We start from the raw sequence: 16738 nt of genomic DNA, 5'->3' as shown, positions 1-16738 counted from the left end.
AAGTAGAAAGAAGGTGGTTGTTGGGGTTGGGGCAGGCAAGAGAAGAGAGAAGAGAGAGGAGATGTAGGGAAGGGAAGGTTTAGAGGCATTTCATGTGTTTTACCTGAGTGTATGTTTGTAACTGTATCTCTGCCTGGTGCCCAAGGAGACCAGAAGAGGGCATCAGATGCCCTGGAACTGCAGTTTCAAATGGATATAAGCCAAGGGTAATTTACAGCCATGGAAGCTGAACCAATAGCCCCCAAATAAGTGTCTGTTTTATTCTCAGCGGAATAAGCAGTGCTATCCCTCTTTACACAACAAGAATTAGATGTAAGAGCTGATCAGAAACCCTGAAAATCAGCTCAGAGTGGGGTTACACACCTGTAAGTCCAGGTCTTTTAGATTGAGGCAGGAAGTTGAGGCCAGTCTGTGCTATAGACAGATGCTCTCAAAAGAGAACAGCCTAACCCCAGGTTGAAAATAAGGGACTAGCAGATCTCTGGTGAGCACAGGATTGGCAAAAAGTAGCAGAGACAGCTGGGGTAAACTCGTTGCAATGGAGACTTAGACATATGTTTTCAGCTACACTGATGTGCTGGGTTTGGGGATCAGGAAGTTTGGCACAGTGTGGTGGCAGACAGTGAGACCACTTTGGCCAGTAGTGTGTGTTTCCTCTGCCCCTTAGTGTTCTGGTGGACTGTTACACGTGTAGGCCAGGTGCCAGGCTAGAAATTTCACAGGATCACAATAGCTCATGCACACACACACACACACACACACACACACACACACACACACACTTAAAACCGTTAGGGATACGAGTCCCTTTGTGTGTCTTCCACCAACCCCCTGCTTCACCTTTCCATGGTGGCACCTGCATTCACCTCCGGCCCCATTCACCACACTCACTGTCACTTAGCTGGCCATTAATATAGCAGGGCTTCAACAAGCTTCAACAGTGTAAGGAGGCTAGGGGGATGAGAGTGATCTAAGCCAGGCACATCATCCATTAGTGAAAGAAAGGCAGCAAGCCAGGCTTGCCCAGGGATGTGGGAGAGAGACATGGCTAATATACTGGCATCTTTTGGAAAGATCAGTAAGGTTGACTGCTGAACAAGACTGATATGGAAGACATAAGACCCAGGAATGAGACGAGAGTGTCATAGTCCACAGACATCCAAATATAAAGGCACATTACAGATTCAAGCGTGACAAAGGCTAGAGAGACAGCTCAGGGGTAAAAGTCAGTCCTTGCTGGGCAGCCCAGACATCCTGTGCTGGAGTCCTGGAACCCACGCAGAAGTGGAAGAACGTACTCCACAGAGTTGTTCTCTGACTTCTGTGTGTGCGAGTACACGTGCACACGTGTACACGCACAGACACTCTACCCTCCAGACTATACCCCCAACCCCAGGCTAACGGGTAACTTTAGATCCTACTCATGTCCCAAGTTAAACCTCATCACATCCCCAGGAATTATCACCCTAAGAGAGCTGAAAGGCTGGGCCAAGTCAACAGCACAGGTGAACCCTGCCCATAGTCAAGTGGAGTTCCTTAGAGCTGGAACAGAGTCAGTCACAGCAGGATGGGCGGACCTCCAGCCTGCTACAAAACTGAGAGACAGGACATGCCCCATGGGAGTGCCTGACTCTGGTCCACTTTCACCCTACCCACCACACTGGGCTCCCCACCCAAGCAAAAGATGGTGAAGGCACACAGGTACTGCTTCTCTGAGAAAAAGACCATGAAGATGAGGCTGTGCAAGTACAGCCCCTCCACCAGAATCCAGTAGTAGTTGTTTGCCAGGAAGTAGAGGAAAAAGGTCACGACCACTAGGCAGCCAGCCTAAGAGACCAACCAGGGTTAGTTCCAGAAGGTAGAACCTGCATCTTATAGGCAAGGTTTGGTTTTCATTGGGGGTGGAGGTTTGGGGGGCCAGAAAGTTCACTCTAGGCTGCTGGGTTGGGACCAATGTAGTCCATAACTCTGTCCAGGAAATAGACTCAAGGAAGGGGGCAGAGAAGAGACCCCTGAGATGGGGCATCAGAACTTTGAGACTGGATTGGAGATGTCTTCAGTCCTTATGGCAAAGTTCCCTTAGGGATGCAGGGGGAGGGGGTGGCCTCTCTCTGTAGGTCAAACACCCTCTGTCTAGGCTATGGCTGAGTCACACCTCTCTCCATCCCCTATCCTACTGATCCCATCTAGTTATAGGGAATCTGGTTCTATGCAAGAGCTCTGTGTTTCAGAGAGTTTTTTCACCATTCTAGGCATGGCTTGGCTATCTTTTTAAAAAAGGAAGTTGGCCCAGCCCACCCTGTTAGGCACAAGCACCCTCATCAAAGTTCCCAGCCAGTCTCAAGCCATCTAAATCCACTAGAACGCTGTGCTTTGCCTGCCATCTTTAATGGGCAACACATATACTTTTTAACAATTTTTCCAATCCCTCTGCACTCCTTACACACACACACACACAAACACACACAGACACACAGACACACACACACACATGGAGAGAGAGAGAGAGAGAGAGAGAGAGAGAGAGAGAGAGAGAGAGAGAGACAGAGAGAGAGACAGAGAGAGAGAGAGAGAGAGAGAGGTGCATGGTCATGTCTGGTTGTGAGTGCTCTGGTGAGCAGACAGCATTTTCCTGGGTACAGGATGGTAAGGATCACCTGAGCCTGCTGACTTTCCCCTGCCTGATCCATCTCTTTTAGGCCTTCACTCTGGCTGGGTCTCCCTCTATTGAGCCCACCCTAGGTATCCCTGACTGTCCTGGAAGTCGCTATGTAGACCAGGCTGGACTCGAACTCAGAGATCCATCCACCTGCCTCTGTCTCCCAAGTGTTGGGATTAAAGGCATTCCCCACCGCTGCCCTGTGCTGGTCAAACTCTTTCTATACTGTGGTGCTTATTTGGCCCTGGTTGCTGTTTGCAGGATCCTAGGCAGGGAAGGCAGCCTGACTCTGATTATGTTGCAGCTCCAGAAAGGGATGAGTGATCGTTCTTGAGTTCATAGGAAAAAGCCATGCAGCCAGGTCTCCAACTCAGCAGGTCTGGAGTCCAGCCAGAGAGTGGACAGCGAGGCTTAAGAGCAACCACTCATCAGGAGAGTTCGAGGTGCCACTGGCTGCTGCTGTCTGTAGAGCAGGGAGAGGATGACCTGAGAGTGAGATGGGATTGAGAGTGACCAAGGCAGGTTTCTGAGTGTTTGTCTGGTAGTGGGGCTTTAAGAAGAGGTTATCCTATGTAACCACACTGAACCCGACCCCATAATTTTCATGATGCCTCAGCCTCTGAAGTGCTGGAATTACAAACATGCACCACCTCACCAGGCTCAGGGAAAGTTTCTCAAGGCATTTGCTCTTGAAGAATTGGCACAAGTGAATAAGGATGGCTAATTATTCCAAGAAGGCAATCAGGAAAGGAGTGTGGAGGTTAGGCAAAACCAGAGCAATCCACTCCCTCTATTCTCTTCCTCTAAGGTCTGATTCACTTGCTTTTCTAGGAATTTGGTTCCACTTAAAAATTAACTGCCCCAGGACACATCCTGGGAGGAGCACATTCCTTAGTCCAAGGACACCTGCTGGATTACCCTGCTGGATTAACATTCAGAGGAAACAGGGATTAACATTCTCAGACCACACCTGCAGGTGGGGAAGGCCCTAGGCAGGTAGACACATTCCTCAGGAGGAACCAATCCTCAACATTTACAGACAAGGGAGGTCCTTGCCACCTCATTCCCCAAAGACCAATCAGTTTAAAAGTCACATTGTTGCACCAATCATATTGTGCCTAGTCACTGTTTCTCTAGTCCACCCCTTAAACAGTATAAAAACTGCTCTTACCTTCAACTTGAGGTTCTTCTTGGTTCTTCTAGCCTGTATGCAGAGAACTCCAGTGCACTGGGTTATTATTATCATCCAACCTCAGGTTATTGCAGTGAATCCGGACCGTGAGATTTTCTGGGGGAGCGTGTCCCCTGGTTTTAGATCTTGTAAGTCCAACACTTTCTGACTGAGTCTGCGTGAGGCCAGAGCAGAAAAGGAGGGGGCCTGTGAAAAGATGGCGGCTGCTCCTGCTGGTATGTGCCAACTTGAAGAAGAGGCACTGATGCTGAAAGAATGGCTGAAGGCCCTCCGGGAGAAAACTGGGTGCAAGGACAGGGGAGATGGGAGGCCACAGCGCAAGAGGCTCAGAGAAGAAGAGGAGGAGCACAAGGAACCCAGGTTTTGGAACTATGTCCCAGAGGATAGAGACCTGAAGAGGTGGCAGGTCCCCCAGGCCAAACCAGTTGCAGTGGAGGAGAAGGTGAAGAAGCAGCTGGAGGATGCCAAGCCAGAGCCTGTCATTGAGGAAGTAGACCAGGCCAACCTAGCACCTCGGAAACTGGATTGGGATCTCAAGAGAGATGTGGCCAAGAAGCTGGAAAAGCTGGAGAATCGGACCCAGAGAGCCATCACAGAGCTGATCCACGAACGGCTGAAAGGCCATTAGGACAGCCTGGCCTCTCCAGTGCACGCCACCATCCAACAAGAGGCCTGTGACTCCGACTGAGATGCTTTCTGTGTTTCATCTCTTCAGCACACACACATCCTGTGGGAAGGTAGTCTCAGACAGGGATGGGGTTAGGCTGGCCAGCACTTCTGGGTCTTGAGAACTGAGCCAGCCCACTGAGTCTCAGCTTCTGTTGGTTGTGACAGTTCATCTCCCATGGCATTCCACTACCCCGAGTGGGTCAAAGCTGCGATCTGTACATATGTATGTAAACAGAGCTTTGTAAGTTCTGGAAATAAAGCTGCATTTAGTAGAGTTGTGTCGCTTTCAGTTTTTTTGGTGCTCGGGGGTTGGACTTGGGATGCAGAAGTTTTACTTACTATTCTTACTCCTGGTTAGGGCCAGCCTAGGTGAGCCTGGAGGGGTGGGCAGCGCCAAGGTTGACCTTCTGCTCCTAGTCTCTAGTCAGACTCAGCAGTGGTCGCCTCGGAACCCTTAGACCACAGATATAGAGACTGGGATTGTCCTCTTAAGACCCCTCACAAGGCCTTGCAGTAGTTTGTGCCAAAGAAGGAGAGAGTCCCACATGGTCCTCTGGACCCCTGCCAGTATGAGAGTGAGGAGGCTGCACTCTGAAGAACTTCACAAAGAACATGGCAGATTAGAGGCTATCACACTGCTCTCCCCGATCCTGCACTGCTACCAGCCATGCATGTCTTTCCTCTCCCAGTCAGAGCTATGCGTCAGTTCTACTAGAGATCAGGCTATGGTATGCTAGGGTTTAGCTGTGATCTTGGAGCCTGGACTAAGCTGTGAGCCTCTGTGTTGATTCTCTAGATGACAGCCTGGAAGCATGAAGCTGATGTAGGTATAGCCATCTGGAGCTCCTCTCTGGGAAGATTACACCTGCAGTTTGCAGGGTCAGCCCCTGCAGACTTCTTTCCTGTTCTGGTTCTTCTTGAAGCAGCAGAGTGAGAGGAACTTCGAAGGGGGTGAGACTTGGTCTTAGGAGATATTTAGGGTTGCTGTGTAATAATTGAAGACCCCCATACTCGGGAGACGCTTCCTCAAGTCTCAGGGAATCACGACCACCCAAAGATCACAAGAAACCATACCTGGATGCAATCAGCAGAGGTTTATTAGGGAAGAAACCTGGCAGCCAGCAGTGTCACCATGCACTTGCGCAGGAGTGGGGTTCCACCCCAACATCCAGTCCATGGAGGGTTTGAAAGTGAAAAACCACAAACCAGGGGACAGGGGAGGGGGTGAGGAGTTGCCAAGGATACATAACATAAGAGTAGCGAAACATTCCAGAGAAACCCACCCTGAAAGGTTAATAACCATGTCACTGTGTCCCACCTTCTCATTTACCAACTACTTCAGATTAACGATCTTCACTTCTTCCTGCTATAGCCCCACCTAGGTGGCTTGCATCTTTTTTCTGTGGTCAGGAATGCCTTCCTGCCTTGGGCCTCTCCCACCCATAGCTGGGCCTACTGCCTGAGGCTTGATTCAGGGAATAATGTCCTCCACCTGGAATGTGTCCTGGGGTAGTGAAAATCTTACATTCAGAAAAATGGGACCTGCATTTTTCTGCCCAGGTCTAAGGGCAAAGAAATCTACACATATTTCATAAAACGGCCTTTATAATTTTTCACTCTACATAATAATAAAGCATTTACCTATCTAAGTCTAAGTCACTTTGCTACTGTAGCTGACCTACCTTGGAGGCCAGAAACTGCAGTCTCTGGCATTCAACACCTCAATGTAAAACAGCAGGCTATTAAGTAAAGGATTAATTGTTAGAGCTTTTCCCCTTTTGTGGGGAGCCTGCAGATATCATCCTTGCAGCCATCTTTAGCCATATACCCAGACAAGAGACTGGATTACAATAGCCTACATTGCTGAGCACATTCTGATAACATCTGGTTTTAGATATCCAGGATCTTCCCTTGGGTGTGTGAGACTTAAAGGTGTGTTACTTAAGGGTGGGACTTAGAGGTCAGGTTTAGAGATAAGGCCTAAGGGCATGACTTGAGGGAGAGATTTAGAAGGGAGACATATAAATGGCAATAGGCAGACAGAAGAAAGCTATAGAGAATTGGGCACTTGGAATATGCACATGAGACTTGAGACTGGAACTTGGAGGCACTAGGGACTAGAAACTCAAGACTTGGGACTTGGACTAAGAAGAGAGACTGAAGGATAAACAGGATTGAATCATACTCTGTCTGGTCTCCATTCCTTGCATCTGTTCTCTCTCTCTCTCTCTCTCTCTCTCTCTCTCTCTCTCTCTCTCTCTCTCTCTCTTGCTGAACCCCGACCCATGTGGACTGGAGCAGCTTGGGGCAGTGTGGGCTCTAACAATTTAGGCCCCAAGGCTTTCGGCAGTGTGGGTTCCAATACTGATAGTGTGGTCACTGACATTTTGGCCTCCAAATGTGAGGCATCTTGGGCCATGACACCCTTTGTCTAGATGCCTCTTGCTGGTCAGGCTAGGGGGAAGGTTGGAGCAGTAAACTCCTATTGAACCAGGGGAAGAGAGTCAAGCTAGCAGGAGGAAAAACTTTTACATAAGCAAAGACGGAATAAGCTCATATAAATTCATATTCATAAGCTCATATAAATTCACAGATTCATGCATGCACACTTATACATTTCCATTCTAACCAGTGAGGCCCAGTTTGCATATGTTCTCACAATTACATATGGAACCACACACACGTCCATACTAACATGCATTTGGAGCAAAAGACTAAGTACCAGTTCAGAAAGAACTCACTCATTCTGGATGAAAAACGAGCTTCAGTCTCTATTGCACAGAGAAGGAAAAAGCTTCTGCCCTTTTATTGCTAACTGAATTAAACCCAAATCTGTAAGAGAAGAAACCTTTGTTCTCTTTAATATGACTACGCCTGCCTTGCTATTAAGAAAAGGCCTGTTCTGTCCCATGGGCAGGAGAAGCCTGCCTGCTCTTTCTGCTCTCTCTGGAGCTTCCTCTGTTCTCCTCCTTCCCTTAGCATGCTGCATATTGCTCTCTTAGTTTTTTAAGTTGCCTTATAGTTTATGAGTTATACCACTCTGCATTCTTGTCCTACTCTCTCCTACTGCTCTGATGTCACAGTGATGTCCTTACTCTTAATACCATTGCTCCCAATGGTATGCCTTTACTTCTAAGTTCTTCTTGTGTTCCGTTTTGTCTACAAAAGTTCTCCTCAGCTCAGTTCCGACTCTTCTGGTTGTCCTCAGCACATAGCCATCTTTCAGAATACATGATCATATGGTATAAAAAGTTCATCACAAGTTTACACATAAATAAGTTTACAACAGAGAATGTTTGCATGCATAGACATTAGGAGTAATTATCTGGCCAGACATTATCTGTCACAGCTCTACAGGGTCATGGAGAGTTAAAAACAGTAAGTTATTAGTGAATCTTTGTATAGAAAAACCCAGTCGATATTTTATCTTCTGTCCTTCTGCCTATAGTAAATTGTAGTTCCCTTTTTATGACCTTTGGTTAATGGTTTTACAACCTCTTGGAATGTGCTCTGAGTAGTAGGTGCCTGCTTGCTATCTCAGAAGCAACTAACTCATGACACTAAAGACTGGCAGAGTTCTCCTTGCGATTTTGACATCAGTGAAGACCTAAGAGGGGCTGGAGAGATGGCTTGGCAGTTGAGAGCACTGACTGCTCTTCCAGAGGTCCTGAGTTCAATTCCCAGCAGCAACCACATGGTGGCTCACAACCATCTGTAATGGGATCCAATGGCCTCTTCTGGTATTTCTTAAGACAGTGAAGATGTACTCGCATAATTAAATAAATTTAAAAAGAGAGAGAGAGACAGAGAGAGAGAGAGTGAAAGAGAGAGAGAGAGAAAGTGTGAGAGAGGAGGACCTAATAGTAATCCCAGTATAAAAAAGCTTAAAAATACTGGCATTATTTAGGAAATCTTCCAGGATCATCATTAAGAATTAAGAAATCACCGGGCAGTGGTGGCCCATGCCTTTAATCCCAGCACTTGGGAAGCAGAGGCAGGTGAATTTCTAAGTTTGAGGACAGCCTGGTTTACAGAGTGAGTTCCAGGACAGCCAGGACGACACAGAGACACCCTGTCCTGAAAAACATCCTGTATTTGTCTATATAGCATCACAACATAGTACATCTCCATTGTTCTGCAGAGATCGGCTCAAAAGTTTGGGTTAACACATAGTGATTTTTACATATATTTAATAAGAACAAAAAAGCATATTAATAGCAGAATTCTTTCCTAAAATGAATTTCTGAAGGGCCTTGCCTACCCTAGTTGTGTCATAAATTAGAATCCAAAGTGGACCCATCTCAGGAATGTCACCTGCTAGTTTTTAGCTTCTCCTAAGTTGGCTCCTGACAGTTCATTTTAGGGCTTCCTCTCACCTTAACTCATGAAGTGTGCTGGTCCCTGTATGTTGTGTTCCTTCCATACAGTGGCCCAGCTTTGGCAGACAGTGCTGAGGACTTAGGTCATGCAGTAAAGTGCGTGTGCACACAGAAGTTAGGACACCCAAAAAGTAAATAAAATCTTTCAGATGACAGTTTCAGATCTTCGTGTGGCTGTAGATAACCTGTAACACCAGCAGTCCAGGGAGGCAGGGGGATCAGGAGTTCAGATCATCCAGCTACAGGCCAGCTTGAGGCTCGCCCAGGGATGTGGGAGAGAGAAATGGCTAATATACTGACATCTTTTGGAAAGATCAGTAGGGTTGACTGCTGAGCAAGACTGATGGAAGACATAAGAACCAGGACTGAGATGAGAGTGTCATAGTCCACAGACATCCAACTACATAGGTACATTACAGATTCAAGTTTAGCAAGAGCTGGAGAGACGGCTCAGGGGTAAAAGTCAGTCCTTGCTGCACACCCCAGACAACCTGTGCTGGAGGCCTGGAACCCACGCAAAGGTGGAAGAACTGACTCCACAGCGTTGTCCTGTGCCTGTATGTGCACAGGCATACACGCACAAACACTGTAAGCTCCAGACTATACCCCCAACCCCAGGCTAACTGGTGACTTTAGATCCCACTCCCGTCCCAAGTTTTACCTCATTGTATCCCCAGGAATTATCACCCTAAGAGAGCTGAATGCCAGGCCAAGTCAACAGCACCTCGTGAACCCTGCCTATAGTCAAGTGGAGTTCCTTAGAGCTGTAACAGTCAGTCACAGCAGGATGGGCGGACCCAGCCTGCTATAAAACTGAGACAGGACATGCCCTGTGGGAGTCCACTTTCACCCTACCCACCACACTGGGCTCCCCACCCCAGGCAAAGATGGTGAAGCCCCACAGGTACTTCTTCTCTGAGAAAAAGTTCATGAAGATGAGGCTGTGCAAGTACAGCCCCTCCACCAGAATCCAGTAGTAGTTGTTTGCCAGGAAGTAGAGGAAAAAGGTCCTGGCCACTCGGCAGCCAGCCTAAGAGACCAACCAGGGTTAGTTCCAAATGGTAGAACCTGCATCTTATAGGCAAGGTTTGGTTCTCATTACTGTGAGAAGTTAGTTCTCTCTAGGCTGCTGGGTTGGGACCAATGTAGTCCATATCTGTGACCAGGTAGACTCAAGGAGGGGGCAGAGAGGAGACCCCTGAGATGGGGGATCAGAACTGTGAGGCTGGATGGGAGATGTCTTCTGTCCTCATGGTAAAGGTCTCTTAGAGATACCGGGGTGGCCTCCCTCTGTAGTTCAAACAGCCTCTGTCCAGGCTATGTCTGAGTCACACACACCCTTCCCCATCCCCTATCCTACTGATCCCATCTAGTTCTATGGATTCTGGTTCTATGCAAGAGCTCTGAGTTTCAGAGAGCTTTTGATCCTTCTAGGCATGGCCTGGCTATCTTTTCTTTAAGGAAGTTGGCCCAGCCCACCCTGTTAGGCACAAGCACCCTCATCAAAACTCCTGGCCTCCCTCTCGACATCTAAATCCATTAGGATCCTGTGCTGTGCCTGCCATCTGCAAAGGGAAACCCATATTTTTTTAGCAAATTTTCCAATCCCTCTGCCCTCCTTACATCCACACACACACACACACACACACACACACACACACACACACACAGAGAGAGAGAGAGAGAGAGAGAGAGAGAGAGACAGAGAGAGAGAGACAGAGAGAGAGACAAAGGTGCATGGTCATGTCTGGGTGTGAGGGCTTTGGTGGGCAGACAGCACTTTCCTGGGTCCAGGATGGTAAGGATCACCTGAGACTGCTGACTTCCCCCTGCCTGATCCATGATCCATCTCTTTTAGGCCTTCACTCTGGCTGGGTCTGAAGACCCCCATACTCGGGAGACCCTTCCTCAAGCCTCCGGAATCGCGACCACCCAAAGATCACAAGAAACCATACCTGGATGCAATCAGCAGAGGTTTATTAGGGAAAGAGCTGGCAGCCAGCGGTCTGACCAGGTACTCGCGCTGGAGTCAAGGTCCGACCCCCTCGGCCAGTCCTTGGAGGGTTTTAAAGGGAAAAACCACAAACCAGGGGAGTGGGATGGGGTTGTTAAAGATACAAAACATGAAAACAGTGGAACAATTCAGAGGTATTCACTCTAAATGATTAGTGTCATGTGGAAATCGCCCTGCATTCTTCTCAAAAATGTGGTTTTTACCATGCCATTGTGCCCTATCCGGCCATTTCAGATTGCTATCTTTACTTTTTCCGGCTATAGGGCTAGGGCCCCACCTAGGTGGTAGCATCTTTATCTGTAATCAGGAATGCCTTCCTGCCTTGGGCGAGGCTTGAGGAATGTAATCCAGCAAGTGTCCTTCACCTGGAATGTGAAGGCCTGAAATCTTATTTTCAGTTCTGTAAGGCAAAAAATCTACACATATTTCATAAAATGGCCTTTATAATTTTTCACTCTACAGGTCTCCCTCTATTGAGCCCACCCTAGGTATCCCTGACTGTCCTGGAAGTCGCTATGTAGACCAGGCTGGACTCGAACTCAGAGATCCATCCACCTGCCTCTGTCTCCCAAGTGTTGGGATTAAATGCGGTCACCACCATTGCCCTGTGCTGGTCAAACTCTTTCTATACTGTGGTGCTTATTTGGCCCTGGTTGCTGTTTGCAGGATCCTAGGCAGGGAAGGCAGCCTGACTCTGATTATGTTGCAGCTCCAGAAAGGGATGAGTGATCATTCTTGAGTTCATAGGAAAAGGCCATGCAGCCAGGTCTCCAACTCAGCAGGTCTGGAGTCCAGCCAGAGAGTGGAGAGCGAGGCTTAAGAGCAACCACTCATCAGGAGAGTTCCAGGTGCCACTGGCTGCTGCTGTCTGTAGAGCAGGGAGAGGCTGACCCCAGAGTGAGATGGGTTTGAGAGTGGCCAAGGCAGGTTTCTGAGTGTTTGTCTGGTAGTAGGGCTTTAAGAAGAGGTTATCTTATGTAACCACACTGAACCCAACCCCCTAATTTTCATGATGCCTCAGCCTCTGAAGTGCTGGAATTACAAACGTGCACCACCTCACCAGGCTCACGGAAAGTGTCTCAAGGCATTTGCTCTTGAAGAATTGGCACAAGTGCATAAGGATGGCTAAGTATTCCAAGAAGGCATTCAGGAGAGGAGTGTGGAGATGAGGCAAAACCAGATCAATCCACTCCCTCTATTCTCTTCCTCTAAGGTCTGATTCCACTTGCTTTTCTAGGAATTTGGTTCAACTTAAAAAATTAACTACCCCAGGACACATCCTGGAAGGTGCACATTCCTTAGTCCAAGGACACCTGCTGGATTACCCTGCTGGATTAACATTCAGAGGAAGCAGGGATTAACATTCTCAGACCACACCTGCAGGTGGGGAAGGCCCTAGGCAGGTAGACACATTCCTCAGGAGGAACCAATCCTTGCCATTTACAGACAAGGGAGGTCCTTGCCACCTGATTCCCCAAAGACCAATCAGTTTAAAAGTCACATTGTTGCACCAATCATATTGTGCCTAGTCACTGTTTCTCTAGTCCACCCCTTAAACAGTATAAAAACTGCTCTTACCTTCAACTTGAGGTTCTTCTTGGTTCTTCTGGCCTGTATGCAGAGAACTCCAGTGCACTGGGTTATTATTATCATCCAACCTCAGGTTATTGCAGTGAATCCCATCTGTGAGAGTTTTTGGGGGAGCGTTTCCCCTGGTTTTAGATCTTTAAGTCCAACACTTTCTGACTGAGTCTGTGTGAGGCCAGAGCAGAAAAGGAGGAGGGCCGCTGAAAAGATGGCAGCTGCTCCTGCTGGTGTGTGCTGACTTGAAGAAGAGGCGCTGATGCGGATAGAATGGCTGAAGGCACTCCGGGAGAAAGCTGGGTGCAAGGACAGGGGAGATGGGAAGCCACAGTGCAAGAGGCTCAGAGAAGAGGAAGAGGAGTACAGGGAACCCAGGTTTCAGAACTATGTCCCAGAGGATAGAGACCTGAAGAGGTGGCAGGTCCCCCAGGCCAAACCAGTTGCATTGGAGCAGAAGGTGAAGAAGCAGCTGGAGGCTGCCAAGCCAGAACCTGTCATTGAGGAAGTGGACCTGGCCAACGTAGCACCTCAGAAACTGGATTGGGATCTCAAGAGAGATGTGGCCAAGAAGCTGGAGAAGCTGGAGAAGCGGACCCAGAAAGCCATCTCAGAGCCGATCCACGAAAGGCTGAAAGGCCATTAGGACAGCCTGGCCTCTGCAATGCATGCCACCATCCAACAAGAGGCCTGTGACTCCGACTGAGATGCTTTCCTTGTTTCATCTCGTCAGCACACACACATCATATGGGAAGGTAGTCTCAGACAGGGATGGGGTTAGGCTGACCAGCACTTCTGGGTCTTGAGAACTGAGCCAGCCCACTGAGTCTCAGCTTCTCTTGGTTGTGACAGTTCATCTCCCAGGGGTTTCCACTACCCCGAGTGGGTCAAAGCTGCGATCTGAACATATGTATGTAAACAGAGCTTTGTAAGTTCTGGAAATAAAGCTGCATTTAGTAGAGGCGTGTCGCTTTCATTTTTTTTTTTTGTTTTTGCTTGGGGGTTGGACTTGGGATGCAGAAGTTTTACTTACTATTCTTACTCCTGGGTAGGACCTCTGTTGTGGCTTTCTGTTTCTGCATTATTGGACCAGGATCCCATTCAACTTTGGGGAGCAAGAGGAGAGAGGGAAGAAATGGAAAAAAGCAAGTAATGGAGGGGTGTGTGAAGGGAAGAATGTGAGTGGTTGAGGCAAGGGATAATAAAATGAAGACTCACAGAATTCTGGAGCAGAACTGGCACTCACCTTGGTAGGTTTCTTGGTGAGTGCCACATATAGGCTCACTGACCTTGAAGTAGGGGAGTATCCATCACATCTGGACATCTCAGGATGAGAATAAATGAAGCTCTCGTGGCCTGGAGGAGGCAGTCTTGGGAACCATGCAGTCCCATAGGGACGTCCCTTCCCTGTGGAGGTTGCTATCACTGCTGTTGCTACTGGGCCTGGGGTTGCCTCTAGCCATCTCCCAGACTCTCACCTACAGGGAGGCTGTGCTCCGTGCTGTGGATGCCTTCAACCAGCAGTCCTTGGACACCAATCTCTACTGTCTCTTAGACCTGGATTCTGAGCCCCAAGGGGTAAGGCAGAGGAAGAGCCAATTTCTAATCCAAGGCACCTCCTTTCAGTGTAGTCTCTCCTTTCCACAGGAGACTCCATAAATCTGTGTCTCCTTTCAGATCGCCAGCATTTGGCTTGGAATACCTGCTGTGGCACAAGATGCCTGGGACTTCCATTGCAGGGACTGGGGTGGAATCTTGGCCCTGGGAATTAGCCTTTTGTTTTTTCTTTAAGTTTTTCCATATCCAAAGAGGGACACTACCTTAAAGTCCCTAAGGTTGTGCCTGATCCTCGAGTGCCTCTCTCTTTGCAGAAGGGGAGCTGCCTGAGGGCTGATCTCATTCACTGGGAGGGGGGTGATGGAGGAGGGGGCTCATTTTTTCTTCCCTCTGTACCTCAGCCCTAGCACCTGTCTCAGCACCCAGCATGTAGTGCTGGAGGGTCACCCTGTCGGTGCATGTCAGGAGACTGATCCTTCAAGTTTTGAGAATGGGCCTGAGACTAGTCTCCCTCCTTTCTTCCCTGACCAGGATGAGGACCCAGATACTCCCAAGTATGTGAGGTTCCGAGTGAAGAAGACTGTGTGTGCCAAGGCAATGCAGCAGATACCTGAGCAATGTGCCTTCAAGGAACAGGGGGTAAGGCAGAGGGGCTGGGGGGTGGGAGTCCCTCTTGAGGAACTAGTCAAGGAGTCACAAGGGAATATTTCCATCCAGTGGACTAGGGTTTAGGGGTTATGGCAAATGAATTCCAGTTTGACCATGGTTTTTCTCTTCTAAGGTGGTGAAGCAGTGTATGGGGACAGTCACCCTGAAACCGGCCTCAGATTCTTTTGACATCAGCTGTAATGGGGTGAGTGGGGTGCAGGGGATGGTGAGGGGATGGAACATGGGTTATCCTGCAGACCAGTTAGTCCCTATTCCTACCCAGAGCAGAAGAGAGCTCCCCTCCATCCCCTTGGCTCCTGCCTTGAGCCTGAACTTCAAGACTGTCATTCCCTGGAGTAGTGATTCAGTTTGGCTCTTCCTTGGGAGGCAGAGGCAAGAGGATCCCGATGGGTTCTAGGCCAGCCTTACCTACATAATGAGTTCCAGGCCAGACATGGCTACATAGGAACTTGTTCCGGATGCAGATTCTTAGATCTCACTAAGACTGACAGGACTCGAGGGTGAGGACTTTTTCACCTGGGGTTTAATACACTCTACTGGATATTCTGAGTCCTGCTAAATTGAAGTTCAGAGCATTCTCTTAGGGTACACTTTCTCAGACCCTTGGGAGCCCCTTGCTATTCCTAGGCTCCGGGTTCTCATCTTTTATTGGGGTTAAGGATCCAACTGCATGTCCCAAAGGCTGAATAGGGTCCAGAGGTTCTTGGAGTATCCCAGAAGTATGGTCTAGGTGGGGAAGAATCTTGGGTGGCCCTGGAACCAGCCCCACAAGGAACCCATTTCTTCCTGGTACACAGCCTGGTATACAGCCCTTTCGGTTCAAGAAAGTTTCACGGCTGGCTGGACTCCTCTGGAAAGGTGGGGAGAAGATTGGTGAAAAGCTTAAGAAAATTGGCCAGAAAATTAAGGATTTTTTTTTTTTCAGAAACTTGCACCTGAGACAGAGCAGTAGTCCTGCCTTGGCCTGTTTCTGGATCCCTAAAATAATAAACTTGGTAAAAGAAACTTCTCTCAGTGGCTTTTGTATTCATTGTCTTTACCTGTGGAGGCTTTCTGAGCACATGTGTGTGCTATAATTTTATGTTCTCTATGTGTGTGTGTGAGAAAGAGGAAGGTAACTGTCCATTCAGGAGGTGTATATAAGTCAGCAGGGCAAGAGGTCCACTTTCAAAAGGTTTATAGCCAGGCAGTGGAGTATTTATGTTTAATTCTAGCACTTGGAGGGGCGGGGCAAAGGCAGGTGGATCTCTGAGTTTGAGACCAGCCTGGTCTACAGAGCAAGTTGCAAGATAGCCAAGGGCACACAGAAAAGCCCTGTCTTGAACCCTCCCCTCTCCCTCCAAAAAAAGATTCATTAGCTGGCTAGTGATGGTATATAGCACTTGCAAGTGAGAAGCAGTTGGATCTTTGGGTTCAAGGCCAGCTTGGTCTATAGAGTTAGCTCTAGAACAGCCAGAGCCAACCAGAGAAACTGTCTTTTTATTTATTTATTTATTCATTATTTTGTTTATTTGTTTTTTTGTTTGTCGAGACAGGGTTTCTCTGTATAGCCTGTGCTGTCCTGGAACTCACTCTGTAGACCAGGCTGGCCTTGAACTCAGAAATCCACCTGCCTCTGCCTCCCAAGTGCTGGGATTAAAGTCGTGCACCACCACTGCCTAGAAGGCTAGAAGAGATGTTAGATCTCCTGGAACAAGAGTTACAGGTAGTTGTGAACTGCCAGATGTAGATGCTGGGAACTAAACCCAGGGTCTTCTGCAAGAATAATAAGTGCTCTTAACCACGGATCCGTCTCTCCAGCCCCTAAACATTCATTTATTGCTTACCTACATTTGACCTAATATATGACTGTCAGGTAAAATATTTTTAGGAATGGTGGTGGTGGTGCACATCTTTAGTCCCAGTACTGGAGAGGCAGAGGTAGGCAGATCTCTGAGTTCTTATGGTTTTCAAGTCCCCTTGGCCACTGTAAGACCTGAGTGGTCTCAGGGGTTTCTATAGGTCTGTGGCTCTAACCA

General features: G+C 48.3%; 3 pseudogenes across 1 annotated transcript; all 3 read left to right on the top strand.

Annotated features, from left to right (window-relative positions):
* Window positions 1–4047: 4047 nt before the first annotated feature.
* LOC117693546 (coiled-coil domain-containing protein 12 pseudogene) lies at window positions 4048–4479 on the top strand (annotated as a pseudogene).
* Window positions 4480–12756: 8277 nt separating this feature from the next.
* Window positions 12757–13140, top strand: LOC117693230 (coiled-coil domain-containing protein 12 pseudogene; annotated as a pseudogene).
* A 363-nt stretch (window positions 13141–13503) lies between these two features.
* Window positions 13504–15725, top strand: LOC117693704 (cathelicidin antimicrobial peptide-like; annotated as a pseudogene). Its single transcript, XR_013105612.1, has 4 exons — window positions 13504–14072; window positions 14583–14690; window positions 14833–14904; window positions 15518–15725. The product of XR_013105612.1 is annotated as a cathelicidin antimicrobial peptide-like (transcript).
* Window positions 15726–16738: the final 1013 nt, after the last annotated feature.

This window comes from Arvicanthis niloticus, chromosome 21 (genome assembly GCF_011762505.2).
Source record: "Arvicanthis niloticus isolate mArvNil1 chromosome 21, mArvNil1.pat.X, whole genome shotgun sequence".
NCBI lineage: Eukaryota > Metazoa > Chordata > Mammalia > Rodentia > Muridae > Arvicanthis > Arvicanthis niloticus.
Note: the sequence above shows the minus strand (reverse complement) of the source record. Positions and strands in the feature narration are given on the sequence as shown.